General features: G+C 47.4%; 1 long non-coding RNA gene and 1 pseudogene across 3 annotated transcripts; both read left to right on the forward strand.

Moving 5' to 3' along the window:
* Positions 1-809: 809 nt before the first annotated feature.
* Positions 810-9,251, forward strand: LOC311116990. Of its 2 annotated transcripts, none has more exons than XR_014611533.1 (3): positions 810-2,138; positions 2,449-3,332; positions 9,130-9,251. It is a non-coding gene; the product is annotated as an uncharacterized lncRNA (long non-coding RNA). The 2 variants fall into 2 exon arrangements; XR_014611534.1 differs by lacking the exon at positions 9,130-9,251 and having other exon boundaries at positions 2,449-2,757; positions 3,230-3,998.
* Positions 9,252-10,053: 802 nt separating this feature from the next.
* On the forward strand, positions 10,054-19,893 carry LOC311116984 (equilibrative nucleobase transporter 1-like; annotated as a pseudogene). The gene is made up of 12 exons: positions 10,054-11,156; positions 11,482-11,614; positions 14,767-14,813; positions 14,953-15,029; positions 15,143-15,235; positions 16,131-16,270; positions 16,419-16,618; positions 16,893-17,036; positions 17,281-17,388; positions 18,409-18,595; positions 18,770-18,893; positions 19,241-19,893. The product of its transcript is annotated as an equilibrative nucleobase transporter 1-like (transcript).

Here is a 19,893-nt window from a genome sequence, read left to right on the forward strand (position 1 = left end):
TATTAGAACACCATTACAGTCCATCTCCCAGCAAGTTCGTATTCAACCTCTATGCATAAATATTTTGTTTAGCTGGCTCTTGACTTGCAGAGCAGAAACATAGCGGTGGTGGTCAGCAGATGATGATGAAAGCTGGCAGAGGAGAGGCTGGAACAGAGACACGTATTGATTAGCGACGTACTGATTAGCATCAGAACGATCTGTGAATCAGAGTCGGTCAAAGTTATGTCTGGTTCATGTTGAAAAAATGTATGCCCTAACTGTAAGTTGCTCTGGATAAGAGCGTCTGCTAAATGACTAAAATGTAAAATGTAATGTTCAGGTACCTGTTACGGTTAGAGAGAGGAGCTCACTCTCAGAGGAGAAGTTATGAGAGAAAACATCATTCTTATAAACACAGCTGTAGTTCCCTTGGTGGGAGTCATCTGCAGCAGGGAAGAGGAAGGCAGCAGAGTGATTGACAGCTGGCTGGGTCTGGGTTCTGTTGAACCCGGGGGGCGTGAGGAGGAAGGAGCCTCCTGGGTACTGTGGCTGAGTGGAGCAGGTGACGGTGAAGCTGTGGCCCCTGAACACCTCGGGCCCCGGGTAGCCCCTGGATACCCCTTCCGTTGAGACATTCAGGGAGATATCAGGCTGGAGCAGGAGATCCGTAGAAGAGGATGGAACATATAATGACTTTCCTAATTTAGATCTGATAACATCATCAACGTAAACGTAAGTGTAAGTGATGAATAACACCCATCATCACAGACCAACATAAATAAATACCTACTCTGTTTCTGAGGTTTATTGCTATTGTATTTCAGAGATGTAGGGCCTACAGCATCCTGCGTCGGCAGGTTTCTTCTTCGTGGCCAAGAAGGAGGGGGGTCTACGTCCGTGCATCGACTACAGAGGTCTCAATTCCATCACCACCAAGTACCGTTACTCCCTCCCATTGGTGCCGACCGCCATCGAACAGCTCCGCGAGGCCCTTTTTTTAAATTTAACTGGACCTGCGGAGTGCCAACAAGTTGATCCGCATCCGGGGAGGGGTATGAATGGAAAACGGCCTTCAGCATGATGTCTGGGCACTACGAGTACTTGGGGATGCCTTATGGTTTAGTTAATGCTCCGTCTGTGTTCCAGGCATTCGTCAACGAGGTGTTCCGGGACATGCTTGGGAGTCAGGTGGTTGTGTATTTCGACGACTTCCTGATCTACTCAGCCACCTTGGAGGATCGCCCACGTCCGGGTTGTCCTGGCATGCCTCCTGGAGAACCATCTGTATGTCAAAGCGGAGAAGTGCCAGTTCAATCAGGCCGCTGTCTTCTTCTTGGGATACCGTATCAGCCCACAGGGAGTGGTTATGGAGGAGAGGTAGGTTGAGGCAGTCAGGTCATGGCCAGTCCCAACCACCATAAAAGGACTACAACGATTTTTGGGGTTTGCCAACTTCTACCGCCGCTTCATTAAAAACTTCAGCTCCATCGCCTCTCCTCTCACCTCGCTCCTCAAGGGTGGCCCCCGTAAGTTGGTGTGGCGTCCTGCAGCCGAAGAGGCCTTACGCCTACTGAAGGTGCGTTTCACATCCACCCTGTTGCTAAAACACCCAGATCCTACGCTGCCCTTCATGGTGGAGGTGGACGACTCAGAAGTGGGCGTGGGGCCTGTCTTGTGACAACGCCAAGGTAACCGACAAAATATTATCCATGTGCATACTACTAAAAAAAAACTGTCTCCTGCAGAGAGGAACTATAATGTCGGCAACCGGGAGCTCCTGGCGGTGAAGTTGGCATTAGAGGAGTGGAGACACTGGCTGGAGGGTGCCAAGGACCCATTTCTCATCCTCACCGACCATCGGAACCTGGAGTACATATGGACAGCGAGGCGACAGCACCCAAGCAAAGTGGGGCCTTTTCTTCACTAGATTCAACTTCACCCTGTCACACCACCCAGGTTCAAACAACATCAAAGCCGATGCCCTGTCCCGTCTCCACGATTCGGGAGAGGTTCCTGTCCTGAGTGCGCCCATCATACCACCCCTCCGAATCGTTACCCCCGTGCTTTGGGAAGTAGATGCGGACATCCGCCAGGCTCTGGAGAGGGAACTCGCGCCTACTATCTGCCCTCCGGCGCGCACCTACATTCCCACGGAGGTAAGGGATAAGCTGTTGACCTGGGCGCACACATCCCTTGCCCCTGGACACCCAGGTATCACTCAATCCATCTCCGTTAAGTACTGGTGGCCCACCTTGGTGCAGGGCGTCGTCCACTACGTGCCCAAACCAAATCTCCCCGGCACGCTCCAGCAGGGAAACTCCTTCCCCTTCCTGTGCCTCAGTGGCCTTGGTCCCATCTATCCATATATTTTGTTACTTATCTTTCAACACTGTTATGGTTGTTGTTGACAGATTCTCAAAATCCTGCCAATTTATCCCTCTCTCTGGTCTCCCTACTGCTCTCCAGGTCGCTGAGGCACTGTTCCAGCAGGTCTTCCGATACTATGGCCTTCCGGAGGACATCGTCTCCGACCGTGGTCCCCAATTCACATCGCTGATGGAGAGCCTTCATGGAGAAGCTGGAAGTCACGGTCAGCCTCACATCCGGGTACCAGCCTCAGACCAACGGGCAGGAAGAGAGGACTAACCAGGAGCTGGGGAGGTTCCTGAGGAGTCACTGCCAGGACCGGCAGGGGGAGTGGACCCGGTTCCTTCCCTTGGCGGAGTAAGCCCAGAACTCACTTTGTCACTCCTCCACCGGGCTGTCTCCCTTCCAGTGAGTGGAATTCACCCATGTCTTAAAACGCTGACGTCAAGATCCATATCTTAATGACTTACTAGTTGTACTCAAAATTATGAAATGGGCATAAATTGGGTTAATATCTCTCCAGTTTGTCACGCAATGACACACACACGCACACAGACACACACCAACTTTGAAGCTATTCATCAATTGTTTACAAAGTCTCAAATTACAACAAAACAAAACTCATGAAACATAAATAACTTATATTATTCAAGAATCAATGGGTATACTGAATCTGATTTACAGTAATATCATTAGTTGACATGTCCATTAAGCAGTAGCCTATTGAATATTGTAGCCTAGGCCTACCTAACGAACAAAAAAGCAACGTTGTGTGGTTGTGTGTACATTGGGAACGAAACAGAAGAAAACGTGTCGAAACGAGGTGGGACTAACCTGATTTTGTCCAATAAGAAACAATTGTTTTTATTTTCTGTTGCAGAACTTTTTGCTACGTGGTGCACTAATGAATAGTGCAAAACAGCGATGTCTCACAAACTCTAGTCTAGGCCTACTCCATTTGATTTGACAGAGATAAGAACGAGGTAGGTTATTAATATATGTAGCCTAGGGATATGAATTTTAACTTAAACCAAATGGGACTATATGGGGGTGAATGTTTATTAGGCTACTTAATGATGCTAATTTTGCTTTACTGATGTTTCCAAAGACTTGTTTGCAGGATTTCAACTAGGCCTACAGTAGCCTACTTCAAACCAAATGTTTTTTGAAACTGCAAATGTATATGACATTGATCATGTATTATCTTGAGCAGTTAGTGTTGCAATATGCATTTGTGTCCCATACAAAATACAAAAAAAATATTGCAGTTTTGAAACTGCAGTAAAAGTTCAGTAACTGCAGTCGCCTGTAGTATTTTGGACGCAGTAATTGCAGAATAACTGCGGTGTACTGCAATTGAACTGCAGTTATACTGCACTCTAACTGCAGTTAAACTACAAAATGACTGCAGTCAAAAAAAATGTTATTTTGGATGCAGTATTTGCAGCACTCAGCAGATATACAGCACTCTAACCAGTGGTGGAAAAAGTACCCAATTGTCATACTTGAGTAAAAGTAAAGATACCTAAATAGAAAATTACTCAAGTAAAAGTGAAAGTCATCCGGTAAAATACTACTTGAGTAAAAGTCTAAAAGTATTTGGTTTTAGATATATTTAAGTATCAAAAGTAAATGTAACTGCAAAAATATACTTAAGTATCAAAGTAAAAGTAAAAGTATAAATAATTTCAAATTCCTTAAATTAAGCAAACCAAACTGTCACACCCTGGCTCTGGGACTCTATATGTTGAGCCAGGGTGTGTTCATTCTATGTGTTGTATTTCTTTGTTGGGAGTTCTAGTTTGTTTATTTCTTTGTTGGCCTGAGTGACTCCCAATCCGAGGCAACGAGTGTCAGCTGTGGCTGGTTGTCTCTGATTGGGAGCCATATTTAAACTGTCGGTTTTCCCTTAGTGTTTGTGGGATCTTGTTTCGAGTTGGTTTGTGTTAGACCGTGAACTGTCATGTTATCGTTTTGTTGTGCTTATTATCACTGAAGATAATAAAGTTCAGTATGTTCGTCTGCAACGCTGCGCCTTGGTCTTCATCTGTTCTAGACGATCGTGACAGAAGATCCCACCATACAAGGACCAAGCAGCGTGTCCAGGAGCAGGCAGACTGGACATGGGAGGAAGCGCCGGGAAAGGAGATGGAGAGGTTGGCGATGGCCCAGGTGGGCAAATCGTGGTCCTGGGAGGACATGCTCGGGGGCAAAGGGCCATGGGCTAGGATTAAGGCCCTGGCGAGAGAGGAGCAGCGGCGTCAACCGGGCCGTGGTCGGACAGGCGAGAGGCACCCCCAATAATTTTTTAGGGGGGGGCACACGGCATGGACGACAGGGCTGACGGAGGCAGAAAAGGGGCGTATTCAGAAGGCCACCAGGTTACGGGGGCCACTGGTCAAAGTAGGGAAAGAAGGTTTAGAGGCACGGCGAGAGGTACTGGGATGTGTTACCAGTCCGGTCCGGCCCGTTCCAGATCCCGGGGTAGAGCCAGTGGTGTGTGTCCCCAGTACGGTCCGGCCTGTTACGGCCCCTCGCACCAAATGTACGGTGCGCGTCGCCAGCCCGGCCCGGCCTGTTCCTGCCACTCGCACCAAGTCTACGGTGCGCGTCGCCAGCCCGTTCCCGGCCTGTTCCTGCCACTCGCACCAAGTCTACGGTGGGCGTCGCCAGCCCAGTCCGGCCTGTCCCTGCTCCACGCACCAAGTCTACGGTGCGCGTCGCCAGCCCGGCCCGGCCTGTTCCTGCCACTCGCACCAAGTCTACGGTGCGCGTCGCCAGCCCAGTCCGGCCTGTCCCTGCTCCACGCACCAAGCCTACGGTGTGCGTCGCCAGCCCGGTCTGTCCCTGCTCCACGCACCAAGCCTACGGTGTGCGTCGCCAGCCCGGTCCGGCCTGTCCCTGCTCCACGCACCAAGCCTACGGTGTGCGTCGCCAGCCCGGTCCGGCCTGTCCCTGCTCCACGCACCAAGCCTACGGTGTTCGTCGCCAGCCCGGTCCGGCATGTCCCTGCTCCACGCACCAAGCCTACGGTGTGCGTCGCCAGCCCGGTCCGGCCTGTCCCTGGTCCACGCACCAAGCCTACGGTGTGCGTCGCCAGCCCGGTCCGGCCTGTCCCTGCTCCACGCACCAAGCCTACGGTGTGCATCGCCAGCCCGGTCCGGCCTGTCCCTGCTCCACGCACCAAGCCTACGGTGTGCGTCGCCAGCCCAATCCGGCCTGTCCCTGGTCCACGCACCAAGCCTACGGTGTGCGTCGCCAGCCCGGTCTGGCCTGTCCCTGGTCCACGCACCAAGCCTACGGTGTGCATCGCCAGCCCAGCACAACCCGTGCCTGGGTCACCGGTGCCTAATCAGGTACCGGTCAACTGCTCCACAACGGAGCTGAAGCTAACCGCTCCTGCTACGTCCAGTTCAGCCCCAGCCAGCGGGGCCAGACCGGACCAGGGGCGCTATGGGGGGTTTATTGGAGGGTGGTGGGCAAGCCCGGAGCCAGAACCGCCGCCGAGGAGGAATGCCCACCCAGCCCTCCCCTGTTTTGTTCTAGTTGAGGCGCGGTCGCAGTCCGCGCCTTTAGGGGGGGGTACTGTCACACCCTGGCTCTGGGACTCTATATGTTGAGCCAGGGTGTGTTCATTCTATGTGTTGTATTTCTTTGTTGGGAGTTCTAGTTTGTTTATTTCTTTGTTGGCCTGAGTGACTCCCAATCAGAGGCAACGATTGTCAGCTGTGGCTGGTTGTCTCTGATTGGGAGCCATATTTAAACTGTCGGTTTTCCCTTAGTGTTTGTGGGATCTTGTTTCGAGTTGGTTTGTGTTAGACCGTGAACTGTCACGTTATCGTTTTGTTGTGCTTATTATCACTGAAGATAATAAAGTTCAGTATGTTCGTCTACAACGCTGCGCCTTGGTCTTCATCTGTTCTAGATGATCGTGACACAAACGACACAATGTTCTTTTAAAAAAAATCTACAGATAGCCAGGGGCTCAATACTCAAACATCATTTACATATGAAGCATTTGTGTTTAGTGAGTACGCCAGATCAGAGGCAGTGGGGATGACCAGGGATGTTCTCTTGATAAGTGTGTGAATTGGACCATTAACCTGTCCTGCCAAGCATTCAAAATGTAACAAGTACTTTTGGGTGTCAGGGAAAATGTATGGAGTAAAAAGTACATAATTTTCTTTAGGAATGTAGTGAAGTAAAAGTAAAAGTTGTCAAAAATATAAATAGTAAAGTAAAGTGCATATACCTAAAAAAAAACCGACTTAAGTAGTATTTTTAAGTATTTTTACTTAAGTACTTTACACCCCTGACTCTAACGGCAGTTATACTGCAGTGTACTGCAGACATACTACACTCTGACTGCAATCTTTTTCGTAAGGGGTGTGTTTGTGTGTAAACACATTTTGATTTGCAGGTGGGGGAATTATTGAGATAAAGATTCTGTGGTGGTAAATTCTGATAAATTCTGAATGTGTTAATACAATGCAATTTAGAGGACATACCGCATCCACCAGAGCTAGGGTTAAGCAAACAGATGCTATGGACCAGAGCTAGGGGTAAACAAACAGATGCTATGGACCAGAGTTAGGGGTAAGCTAACAGATGCAATGGACCAGAGCTAGGGGTAAACAAACAGATGATATGGACCAGAGCTAGGGTTAAGCAAACAGATGCTATGGACCAGAGCTAGGGGTAAACAAACAGATGCTATGGACCAGAGCTAGGGTTAAGCAAACAAATGCTATGGACCAGAGCTAGGGGTAAACAAACAGATGCTATGGACCAGAGCTAGGGGTAAGCAAACAGATGCAATGGACCAGAGCTAGGGTTAAGCAAACAGATGCTATGGACCAGAGCTAGGGGTAAACAAACAGATGCTATGGACCAGAGCTAGGGGTAAACAAACAGATTCAATGGACCAGAGCTAGGGTTAAGCAAACAGATGCTATGGATCAGAGCTAGGGGTAAACAAACAGATGCTATGGACCAGAGCTAGGGGTAAACAAACAGATGCAATGGACCAGAGCTAGGGTTAAGCAAACAGATGCAATGGACCAGAGCTAGGGTTAAGCAAACAGATGCTATGGACCAGAGCTAGGGGTAAACAAACAGATGCAATGGACCAGAGCTAGGGGTAAACAAACAGATGCTATGGACCAGAGCTAGGGGTAAACAAACAGATGCAATGGACTAGAGCTAGGGTTAAGCAAACAGATGCTTTGGACCAGAGCTAGGGTTAAGCAAACAGATGCAATGGACCAGAGCTAGGGTTAAGCAAACAGATGCTATGGACCAGAGCTAGGGGTAAGCAAACAGATGCAATGGACCAGAGCTAGGGTTAAGCAAACAGATGCTATGGACCAGAGCTAGGGGTAAACAAACATATGCTATGGACCAGAGCTAGGGGTAAGCAAACAGATGCAATGGACCAGAGCTAGGGTTAAGCAAACAGATGCTATGGACCAGAGCTAGGGGTAAACAAACAGATGCTATGGACCAGAGCTAGGGGTAAACAAACAGATTCAATGGACCAGAGCTAGAGTTAAGCAAACAGATGCAATGGACCAGAGCTAGGGTTAAGCAAACAGATGCTATGGACCAGAGCTAGGGGTAAACAAACAGATGCAATGGACCAGAGCTAGGGTTAAGCAAACATATACTATGGACCAGAGCTAGGGGTAAACAAACAGATGCTATGGACCAGAGCTAGGGGTAAACAAACAGATGCAATGGACCAGAGCTAGGGGTAAACAAACAGATGCTATGGACCAGAGCTAGGGGTAAACAAACAGATGCAATGGACCAGAGCTAGGGGTAAACAAACAGATGATATGGACCAGAGCTAGTGGTAAGCAAACAGATGCTATGGACCAGAGCTAGGGGTAAACAAACAGATGCTATAGACCAGTACTTTTGGGTGTCAGGGAAAATGTATGGAGTAAAAAGTACATAATTTTCTTTAGGAATGTAGTGAAGTAAAAGTAAAAGTTGTCAAAAATATAAATAGTAAAGTAAAGTGCATATACCTAAAAAAAAAACGACTTAAGTAGTATTTTTAAGTATTTTTACTTAAGTACTTTACACCCCTGACTCTAACGGCAGTTATACTGCAGTGTACTGCAGACATACTACACTCTGACTGCAATCTTTTTCGTAAGGGGTGTGTTTGTGTGTAAACACATTTTGATTTGCAGGTGGGGGAATTATTGAGATAAAGATTCTGTGGTGGTAAATTCTGATAAATTCTGAATGTGTTAATACAATGCAATTTAGAGGACATACCGCATCCACCAGAGCTAGGGTTAAGCAAACAGATGCTATGGACCAGAGCTAGGGGTAAACAAACAGATGCTATGGACCAGAGTTAGGGGTAAGCTAACAGATGCAATGGACCAGAGCTAGGGGTAAACAAACAGATGATATGGACCAGAGCTAGGGGTAAACAAACAGATGCTATGGACCAGAGCTAGTGGTAAGCAAACAGATGCTATGGACCAGAGCTAGGGGTAAACAAACAGATGCTATGGACCAGAGCTAGTGGTAAGCAAACAGAACTAAAACTAACGTAAACCTTTGTAACCTGTTAGCTGTTAGTTCTGACAGCTGGGGAGTAGACGAGATGACCCCTGACCTCTGACCTTGCCACAGCATCAGCCAGCTGCAGTCCTCACAACACTGCTCTGGTCTGGTTGGACTGTTGTGAAGGCGGACAGAGGAACTGTGTGTGTGTGTGTGTGTGTGTGTGTGTGTGTGTGTGTGTGTGTCTGAGAGCAGGATCTTCGAGGATAAGGACGGCACAACCACAGACACACACACACCACTGGGAGGAGCCAAGGCGGTCCAATGAACCAATGAGAGCCTAAGGAGAGGATGATTGACACACCGAAGCCCCCCCCCCCCCCCCCCCCCCCCCCCTCCCTGTGTCCAATAATGTGTCAGGCTTTTCCTCTGTCAGTCTGCATATAGCTGCAACCAGGACATAACCTCAGTCAGTGACTCTGCATAAAACTGCCAACTGGGACATGCTGATGCATTCTCTCCAGCCAGCAAAATTGACTTTTGGGAACCCGGCTTGAATCAGGGGCAGCCTTTTAGGGAGGCAAGCAAGTTAGACCAAGTGAACCAGTTAGATCAAGTGAACAGTTAGATCAAGTGAACCAGTTAGATCAAGTGAGCAAGTTAGACCAAGTGAACCAGTTAGATCAAGTGAGCAAGTTTGATAAGTCTGAGCAAGTCAGATGAGTTGAACCAGTGAGCAGACAGAGAGAACCATATGGTACTGTAGAGACCAGAGAACTACGATGGACACTGTTCTGAGAGAGAAGACGACAGAGGCTTCCACTGTTGGCCCTTCTACAGCTAGTGTGTTTGGGTGTGTGTGTACACAGTATGCATCTTGTGAGTATGTTTGCTCTTGTGCCCAGTGTGTCTGGGTTAACAGTGTGTCTGGGTTAACAGTGTGTCTGGGTTAACAGTGTATTTGAGTTAACAGTGTATTTGAGTTAACAGTGTATTTGCTGTTACATTGCAAAACTATGTAACAGAGTTTCAGGAGCAGTGCCCTCTGTGTGTGTGTGTGTGTGTGTGTGTGTGTGTGTAGTATGTGAGTGAGTGAGTGAGTGAGTGAGTGAGTGAGTGAGTGAGAGAGAGAGAGAGAGAGAGAGAGAGAGAGAGAGAGAGAGAGAGAGAGAGAGAGAGAGAGAGAGAGAGAGAGAGAGAGAGAGAGAGAGAGAACCCAGTGCTATAGTGCCAGCTGTATTGAAAGAAAGGAATCCTCTTTGTTAATACTGGTTTTTTAATCCTGCTGTGTCAAAGGGTGAGTTCCTAATGGCACCCTATTCCCTATATACTATAGTGCACTACCAGGGCCAGGGCTGGTCAAAAGTAGTGCACTATATAGGAAATAGGGTACTGTTTGGGACACTGGCAAAGTTGTAGTAAACATGCTCTCTCCTTTTTTTTCTTCCTCTTTGTTCTCTAACAGGCAGTCAGGCAGGCAGTAGTTCTATTCAAGTTCTACTAGCTTCTGTTCATGGTCTACTAATTCTAGTCAACACAGATCAACACAGTGAAGTCTGAGGTAAACTAGCTGCAGGGGGTTCACTGCCCTGAGGTAAACTAGCTGCAGGGGGTTCACTGCCCTGAGGTAAACTAGCTGCAGGGGTTCACTGCCCTGAGGTAAACTAGCTGCAGGGGGTTCACTGCCCTGAGGTAAACTAGCTGCAGGGGGTTCACTGCCCTGAGGTAAACTAGCTGCAGGGGGTTCACTGCCCTGAGGTAAACTAGCTGCAGGGGGTTCACTGCCCTGAGGTAAACTAGCTACAGGGGGTTCACTGCCCTCATTTCTTTCAGTGCTTCATATTTTGGCGCTAGTCCCGCCTCATCTCCCCTTACTTTCCAAAAATACTCCTGGGGCCGAACGGGAGCACCGATGGTCTGGTCAGAAATTGAAGGACCCACCACCTCTACTACCGAGCTTCACCACCCCTCTGACCAGCAACACAATGTCCCATAGGAGGAACCCGAAAGTGAACCAGGAAGTAAGCAGCAGCAGCGGCAGCAAAGAGCATGCTGGGATGTGGGGGTGGGGCCAAGCTGCGCCACAGTTTGACGCTGGCCTCGGGATTCGTTTGAAAACCTGTGTTTCTCGGGGATAGCGTATGGCTGGGCGTCGCTGGTGTTCATCCTGAAGAACGATGGCTACTTCAGTGACCTCTGTGACATCACTGCCAACGCCACTGACCCCGGTGACATTATCGCGCTGTCAGGGGAGTGGCCTAGCGATAGCATCATTCAGTCAGGTGAGTTGTGAGCTCGCACGCACGCACACACTTCTTCTCTCACAAACACACACAACCTCTTTCTCACACACAACACACACACATACACAAAAGCTACTGAAACTCACAAAAGCTCTCTCCCCATCCCTCTCTCTCTCTCTCACTCTCTCTCTCTCTCTCTCTCTCTCTCTCTCTCTCTCTCTCTCTCTCTCTCTCTCTCTCCCTCTCTCTCTCTCCCTCCTCACTCTCTCTCTCTCTCTCTCTCTCTCTCTCTCTCTCTCTCTCTCTCTCTCTCTCTCTCTCTCTCTCTCTCTCTCTCCCATCCCTCCATATCTCTCTCTCTCAGACTGTAGTGGACAGGATGAACAGTTCTCCCTGGTCTTCACCGTCGCCTCCTTCTCCATGAACTTCCTGCGTTTCCCTCTGGGCTTCCTGTTCGACCGCTTCGGCACCATGGCGACAAGGCTCCTGGGCTCCTGGCCATGTAAGATTGTTTTATTATTGTTCATATTTTTTATTGATACCCATCATTTATTTTCGGGGGTCAACTAACTGGTGAGTGTTGTTTTTGCAACAATGGCTATGGCCGAAATAGCACCCTTTTCCCTATAGTGCACTACTGTTGACCAGAGCCATTGAGCCACTAGCAGACATTTGATACTGGCAGTTAAACAGGTCAAAGGTAGGAACATCCTCACTGGGCACAGACGTCAGTTCAACGTCTAGTTTTGATTTACATTTGGATGAGTTGTCAACTAAAAAAATCACCATGTCATTGGATTTGGGTAAAAAATATGAAATGCCCTTACGTTGCCCTTATCTTGATTCAACATCATCACATAGATTTTTTGGCTTGAAATTATGTGGAAACAACATTGATTCAACCAGTTTTTGCCCAGTGGGTCAGTACTTAGTTACAACAGATAATTATAGACTAACAGGCTTAATTAAACATGGTTAACTCCTGTTCCCCTTCCCCAATGGAATGCATCTGTCTGCGTCTTGCCGCACATACAATCATGTTTATTACATATCAATCCATATCAACAGTAAATCAAATACAGGAAAATAATTACTCCAATAATCCACTGACAATGATGATGATGGTGATGATGGTATTATTAGATCAGAGTATATATACTGTATATATACGGTGCCTTCAGAAAGTATTCAGACCCCTTGACTTTTTCCACATTTTGTTACATTACAGCCTTATTCAAAAATTTGAGTAAATTGTTTTTTTTCCCTCAATTCCCTCCTTTACAAACCCCCCAACCAAAATGCAAACACAGTTCAACTTTGGGACGAATGATATAAGACCGTTTTCCTAAAAGTCTGTTTGTATTTGATCAATGACTAGCTAACAATGCTAACTCCTCAGGTTCATGAAGAAACATTGGTTTTGTCTGAAATGGCACCTTATTGCCCTGGTCAAAAGTAGTGCAGTACACTTTAACTCTACCCACATGTACATATTACCTCAATTACCTCCACTAACCTGTGCCCCCACAAATTGACACTGTACCGGTAACCCCTGTATATAGCCTCCCTACTGTTATTTTATTTTACTGCTGCTCTATAATTATTTGTTATTTTTTACATATCTATTTCTTTACTTAACACTTATTTTTCTTAAAACTGCGTTGTTGGTTTGTAAGTAAGCATTTCACTGTAAGGTCTACACATGTTGTATTCGGCGCTTGTGGCAAATACAATTTGATTTGATTTGATTTGGAATAGGGTACAAATTTGGATTAAACCAATTCCCTATATAGTGCACTAGCCCTGGTCAAAAGTAGGGCACAGTTTAGGGAATAGGGTACACAAGGTCTGAAATGGTAAAGTATTCAGACCCCTTGACTTTTTCCACATTTCATTAAGTTACAGCCTTATTCTAAAATGGATTAAATAGTTTCCCCCCCCCCTCATCAATCTACACACAATACCCCATAATGAACGGAAATATCACATTTACATAGGTATTCAGACCCTTTACTCAGTACTTTGTTGAAGCACTTTTGGCAGTGATTACAGCCTCGAGTCTTCTTGGGTATGATGCTACAATCTTGGCACATCTGTATTTGGGGAATTTCTCCCATTCTTCTCTGCAGATCCTCTCAAGCTCTGTCAGATTGGATGGGGGGCGTTGCTGCACAGCTATTTTCAGGTCTCTCCAGAGATGTTCGATTGGGTTCAAGTCCGGGCTCTGGCTGGGCCACTCAAGGACATTCAGAGACTTGTCCCGAAGCCACTTGTGCGTTGTCTTGGCTGTGTGCTTAGGGTCATTGTTCTCTTGGAAGGTGAACCTTCGCCCCAGTCTGAGGTCCTGAGCACTCTGGAGCAGGTTTTCATCAAGGATCTCTATGTACTTTGCTCCGTTCAGGTTTCCCTCGATCCTGACTAATCTCCCAGTCCCTGCCGCTGAAAAACATCCCCACAGCATGATGCTGCCACCACCATGCTTCACCATAGGGATGGTGCCAGGTTTCCTCCAGACGTGACGTTTAGCATTCAGGCCAAAGAGTTCAATCTTGGTTTCATCAGACCAGAGAATCTTGTTTCTCATGGTCTGAGAGTCTTTAGGTGCCTTTTGGCAAACTCCAAGGGGGCTGTCATGTGCCTTTTACTGAGGAGTGGCTTCCGTCTGGTCACTCTACCATAAAGGCCCATTGGTGGAGTGCTGCAGAGATGGTTGTCCTTCTGTAAGCTTCTCCCATCTCTACAGAGGAACTAGAGCTCTGTCAGGGTGACCATCGGGTTCTTGGTCACCTCCCTGACCAAGGCCCTTCTCCCCCGATTGCTCAGTTTGGCCAGGCGGCCAGCTCTAGGAAGAGTCTTGGTGGTTCCAAACTTCTTCCATTTAAGAATAATGGAGGCTACTGTCTTCTTGGCGACCTTCAATGCTGTAGAAATTGTTTGGTACCCTTAACCAGATCTGTCCTTGGACACAATCCTGTCTTGGAGCTCTACGGACAATTCCTTCGACCTCATGGCTTGGTTTTTGCTCTGATATGCACTGTCAGCTGTGGGACCTTATATAGACAGGTGTGTGCCTTTCCAAATCATGTCCAATCAATTGAATTTACCACAGGTGGACTCCAATCAAGTTGTAGAAACATCTCTAGGATGATCAATGGAGCTCAATTTCGAGGGTCTGAATACTTATGGAAATAAGGTATTTCTGTTTTTAATTTTTTTATTTTTGCTAACATTTCTAAAAACCTGTTTTCACTTCATCATTATGGGGTATTGTGTGTAGATTGCTGAGGATTTTTATTTATTTAATCCATTTTAGAATAAGGCTGTAATGTAACGAAATGTGGAAAAGGTCAAGGGGTCTGAATACTTTCCGAAGGCACTGTATCTCTAAACCAACGTTATCATGACACCAAACCATCACACAACTACCCATGCTCATACCCTCCTTCCCTCCCTCCCTCCCTCCCTCCCTCCTTCCTTCCCTCCTTTCTTTCTTCCTTCCTTCCTTCCTTCCTTCCTTCCTTCCTTCCTTCCTTCCTTCCTTCCTTCCTTCCTTCCTTCCTTCCTTCCTTCCTTCCTTCCTTCCTTCCTTCCTTCCTTCCTTCCTTCCTTCCTTCCTTCCTTCCCTCCCTCCCTCCCTCTTCTTTTCTAGATGTCTATACACCACTGGGACCTTGTTGATAACTGTCTCCAGTCCAGGTATTTTTTACAACATACTGAAATGTCGGTTAGTGTGTCTAGACCTTTGGTCTTTTATTGACATTTGATTTTTTTATTGAGGAACTTGTTCTTTGTCCTCAACCCCCCCCTTCTCTCTCTCACACACACACACACACAGAGCAATCAGCGTTGCTGTTTCCTGCCATCTCGTGCCTGATCACATCTGGAATGTTGTTCTACACCACCAATGCTCAGGTTGCTACAGTCTGTCATTTCAATGTCATGACATGCATTTGGTCAACAAATGGTCAACTAGTGGTAAACTAGTGGTCAACTAGTGGTCATCTCTGTACCTCTGTATTCTTCAGGTGGGGAACCTGTTCGACAGGCAGCGTTCCACGGTCATATCGGTCTACGCAGGGGCCTTCGACTCCTCCGCCGCTGTCTTCCTCATCGTCAAGGTAACACAGCATCTTCCTTATGACTATTCCTCAATGTGGGACAGGTTTACTGAGGGTTTGAAATGTTGAAAACCTCCTGACTTCCTGACTATTCTTCAGTGTGGGACAGGTTTACTGGGGGGTTTACACAGTTGAAAACCTCCTAACTTCCTGACTATTCCTCAGTGTGGGACAGGTTTACTGAGGGTTTGAACTGTTGAAAACCTCCTGACTTCCTGACTATTCCTCAATGTGGGACAGGTTTACTGAGGGTTTGAACTGTTGAAAACCTCCTGACTTCCTGACTATTCCTCAGTGTGGGACAGGTTTACCGGGGGGTTTACACAGTTGAAAACCTCCTAACTTCCTGACTATTCCTCAGTGTGGGACAGGTTTAATGAGGGTTTGAACTGTTGAAAACCTCCTGACTTCCTGACTATTCCTCAATGTGGGACAGGTTTACTGAGGGGTTTACACAGTTGAAAACCTCCTGACTTCCTGACTATTCCTCAGTGTGGGACAGGTTTACTGAGGGTTTGAACTGTTGCACAGTCAGCACCTGCTGTTTTCAGAAGGGACTAAAACAATTCAAATGTACCCTCTCTAGATGAAACATGAATCCAAACGGTCATTAATAATCTGACCTTTTACCTTGCATGCTTTATTCTATTCTGACAGATGCAAACTTGGCTCAGGTGAAAACACTAATGATTGAAGTAATCACTGATAATCAAAAGTGGTGAAAAGTAAGCTGTATATAACCTCTCTCTCTCTCTCTCTCTCTCTCTCTCTCTCTCTCTCTCTCTCTCTCTCTCTCTCTCTCTCTCTCTCTCTCTCTCTCTCTCTCTCTCTCTCTCTCTCTCTCTCTCTCTCTCTCTCTCTCTCTCTCTCTCTCTCTCTCTCTCTCTCTCTGAAGTTTCTGTATGAAGGAGGGGTCTCATTCCATTCCTCCTTCCTCATTCTCTCTGTCTGCAGCGTCATCCACGTCTTCCGGACGTTCTTCCTCATGCCCAAGACCCACATCCCCTACCCACTCCCCGACGGATACGCTTACGGGTCAGAAGAACTACGACTCCCACGATGCATCACCACACCACACAACCAGACTAACGGTCACCATGGTGACCGACCACCGTGGAAGCCAAACAGGAATGTTGTTGCCATGGTTTTAAAGCAGTGACTCTGACTCAGCTCTTTGTGACAGGGTGAACTGCGGTGGCTGGCGGTGGAAGAGAGGGGGAGAGAGAGGGGGAGAGAGAGGAGAAAAGGAGGGAGGAGGAGGAGAGAGAAAAGGAGAGGTGAACGCCAAATATCAGAAGAATACTGCGTTACAGAAGGCCGAGAGTGCCCTGCTGCAATTACAGGACAAAGCAGGACCTTTCAGACTCGATCAGACTGAAAGAGGTAAGAAACCTGGTCATCCCAGTCAATTAAATTAAATATAAAGGGCTTTATTTGCATGAAATAGTCCTACATTTTGAAAATGTTAAAAAAGCACTGAGCAAGTGAGCACTGTCACTCACTCACAGAAACCTCATACACCCACACAAGCATCATAGAATATTGCCCCGACCAACACCCAATCTCTGTCCTCCTCCCTTCCTCCATCTCTCTCTCTCTCTGTCCTCCACCCCGCTCCTTCTCCCTCCTTCCACCCCCCTCCTTCTCTCTCTCTCAGTGGCCAGTTTTAGGAGTTGTGTCCTGTCCTGGTTCTTCCTGTGGCACCTGGTCTGGGTGGCTGTCATGCAGTTCTGTCACTTCCTGTTTATCGCCACAGTGAACCCCATGCTCAACCGGCTGGCCAACAGAGACCAGACCCTGGGTAAAGACACGACAGAAACACAAATACAACTATTTTTCTGCCTCTGTGTAGACTACTTCTCTACTTTAGTGGTTATCAATGCTGTTCTAAAACCCTCCTTTCTCTCTCTCTCTCCTCCTCTCTTCCTCCGCCCATCTCTCTCTCTCTTTCTCCCCCCCTTCTCTCTCTCTCTCTCTTTCTCTCTCTTTCTCTTTCCCCCCTCCCCTTCTCTCTCTCTCTCTCTCTCTCTCTCTCTCTTTCTCAGTGAGTCAGTACACCAATGCCTTTGCCTTCACCCAGCTGTGTGGGGTCCTCTGTGGTCCCTGGAATGGCCTCATCATGGACAGACACAAGGGGAAGCCTCTGGCTCCAGGTGGGTGACATCATAGATGTTAAGGGCAGGTGAAGGTGTGGGCATCAGAATCAGAATCACCTTTATTCGACAAGTACATTTACACATACTCAGAATTTTACTTGGTGATATGTTGCTGCTGGTGACAGACAACATTTAGAGATAGAATACAGACAGCAGAGTTTAAACAAAGTTTACCTACATTATATACATTATATTATAAACTGGGTGGTTCGAGCCCTGAATGCTGATTGGCTGACAGCTGTGGTACATCAGACCGTATACCACCGGTATGACAAAACATTTATTTTTACTGCTCTAATTACGTTGGTAACCAGTTTATAATAGCAATAAGGTACCTCTGGGGGTTTTGGTATATGGCGTTGCATCGTGCGTAAGAACAGCCCTTAGACATGGTATATTGGACATATACCACACCCCCTCGGGCCTTATTGCTTAATTAGGTGTCGTTAGGCGGCCATTTTGTGAAGTAGTCAGGTCTGACTGTTGGTTGTGGATCTGCAGTTGCACGTTGTGATAACTGTTGACGGTAATAAGGGCATTATAAGTTGATTGATTGGTTGGTTGATTAATTCAGATGGTCAATAAGGCCTGGAAAAGCTAACAGCTGTAGTTAAACGTGGGATGCATTTATTTAAAATACAGTACATTTACATTTTAGTCATTTAGCAGACGCTCTTTACCAGAGCGACTTACATGAGCAATTAGGGTTAAGTGCCTTGCTTAAGGGCATATCGGCAGATTTCTCACCTAGTCGGCTTGGGGATTAGAACCAGCGACCTTTCGGTTACTGGCACAACGCTCTTACCCACTAAGCTACCTGCCGCCCTGAGGGTTTGAAGACAGTAGACCCAAGCAACAAACAGTTGAAAAATGAAAGACGTTAGTATCCCAATCAACCATTCATCCTCTCCCACCTCTTTCTTTGTATTTCCCTCCCTCCCTCCCTTCCTCCCTCCCTCCCTCCCTCCCTCCCTGACACAATCTCCCTTCTCTCTCCCCGTCTTTCTCTCCCCAAAGGAGAGACGAAGCAAGAAGCCGACCTGCGCTCCTCCTCTCTCTCCCTCTTCCTCACCTCCCTCCAGTGCCTCCTCTTCTACATCTGTTTCTCCTCTCCTCTCCTTCCTCTCCAGTATCTCACCTTCATCCTGCAGGTCCTCAACAGTGCCTTCATCTATGGTGGACACCAAGCCTTCCTCACCATCGCGTACGTTCATGCTGTGTGTGTGTTATGTCTCCTATCCTAACCCCCCCCCCGCCATTTAACCCTACCTCTACCACCATTACACCTAACAAAAGAAAACTCCACTAGTCATCCGTCTATCTTCTTCTTCTACTACTTCTACTTCTTCTTCTTCTCTTCCTCTTGTCTCTCCACCAGGTTTCCCGGCTGCCATTTTGGTAAGTTGTCTGGTCTGATAACATCTCTGTCAGCTGTGGTTCTGCTGCTCCAGTTCCCTGTTCTACACCTCATCAGAGAGTTCCTGCATGGAGACCCTATCTATGTGAGTCAGACAGTCAACTTCTTTAACCTACAGAAAACAGCAGGGGGCCTCATATATGTGTAATGACCTAGGGTTATATACCTTTGAGTGTTTCCCAAGCCTCTCATCGAGTACCCACTGTTGTTGTACGTATTTGGTGTATTCCAGAACTAGCACAACTGTTTCAACTAGTGAGGGGCTTGGTGATTACTAGATTGATGGAATCAGATGTGCTAGAACTGTAATACATCAAGTAAGTAGAATGGCTGGAGTACTGGAGGAGAGGTTTGGGAAACGGCTAGACCACAGGCTCTGCACAAGGGGGGCTCAATATTTGTCTTCTTCTTCCCACCTCTCCTCTCCTCCAGGTGAACGTGGGTCTGACCCTGCTCACCCTCCTCACCTTCATCCACCCCCTCCACGTCTACCTCCACTGCCGCTCTCTAGTCAATCAGAGGAGGGCTAGGGCCAAACAGGAAGTGACAAAACTCCGGGTCAAAGGTCACATGCAACAGGCTGGTGGTGGTGTGAGGACAAAACCCAACAACAGCAGTGGTGCATCTCAATAGTCTAAAGTCGCTTCCTCTCCTTGTCTCCTTTCCTTAGACAACACTGACCTGATTAAACTGGACAGGTGGAAAACAGGGTCTGTGTCCCAAATGGCACCCTATCCCCTACATAGTGCACTACTTTTGAATGGGCCCTGGTTAAAAGTAGTGCACTATATAGGGAATAGGGCGCCATTTGGGACATAGTCAGGTGCCTCTGTAGGATGCCTTCCCGTCGCCATCTTGCTTTCACCTGTCCGATGTAGGCGAAGGAGAGGAGACGAGGAGAGGAAGCCTTTTTTAGACTGTTGGGATGCATCCAGGACAATGGACACTACATCATGGACAATGGCACTGAATGTTCAAGGCAGGGCAAAGGAGGACAGTGCCAAAGTGAAGACCTACTGTAATGTGTGTGTGTGCGTGTGTGTGTTAACCTGTCTGTTTGTAATAAAAAATACAACCCAACTGTG

Source organism: Coregonus lavaretus (assembly GCF_964263955.1).
Source record: "Coregonus lavaretus genome assembly, contig: HAP1_SCAFFOLD_464, whole genome shotgun sequence".
In the NCBI taxonomy this organism is placed as follows: domain Eukaryota; kingdom Metazoa; phylum Chordata; class Actinopteri; order Salmoniformes; family Salmonidae; genus Coregonus; species Coregonus lavaretus.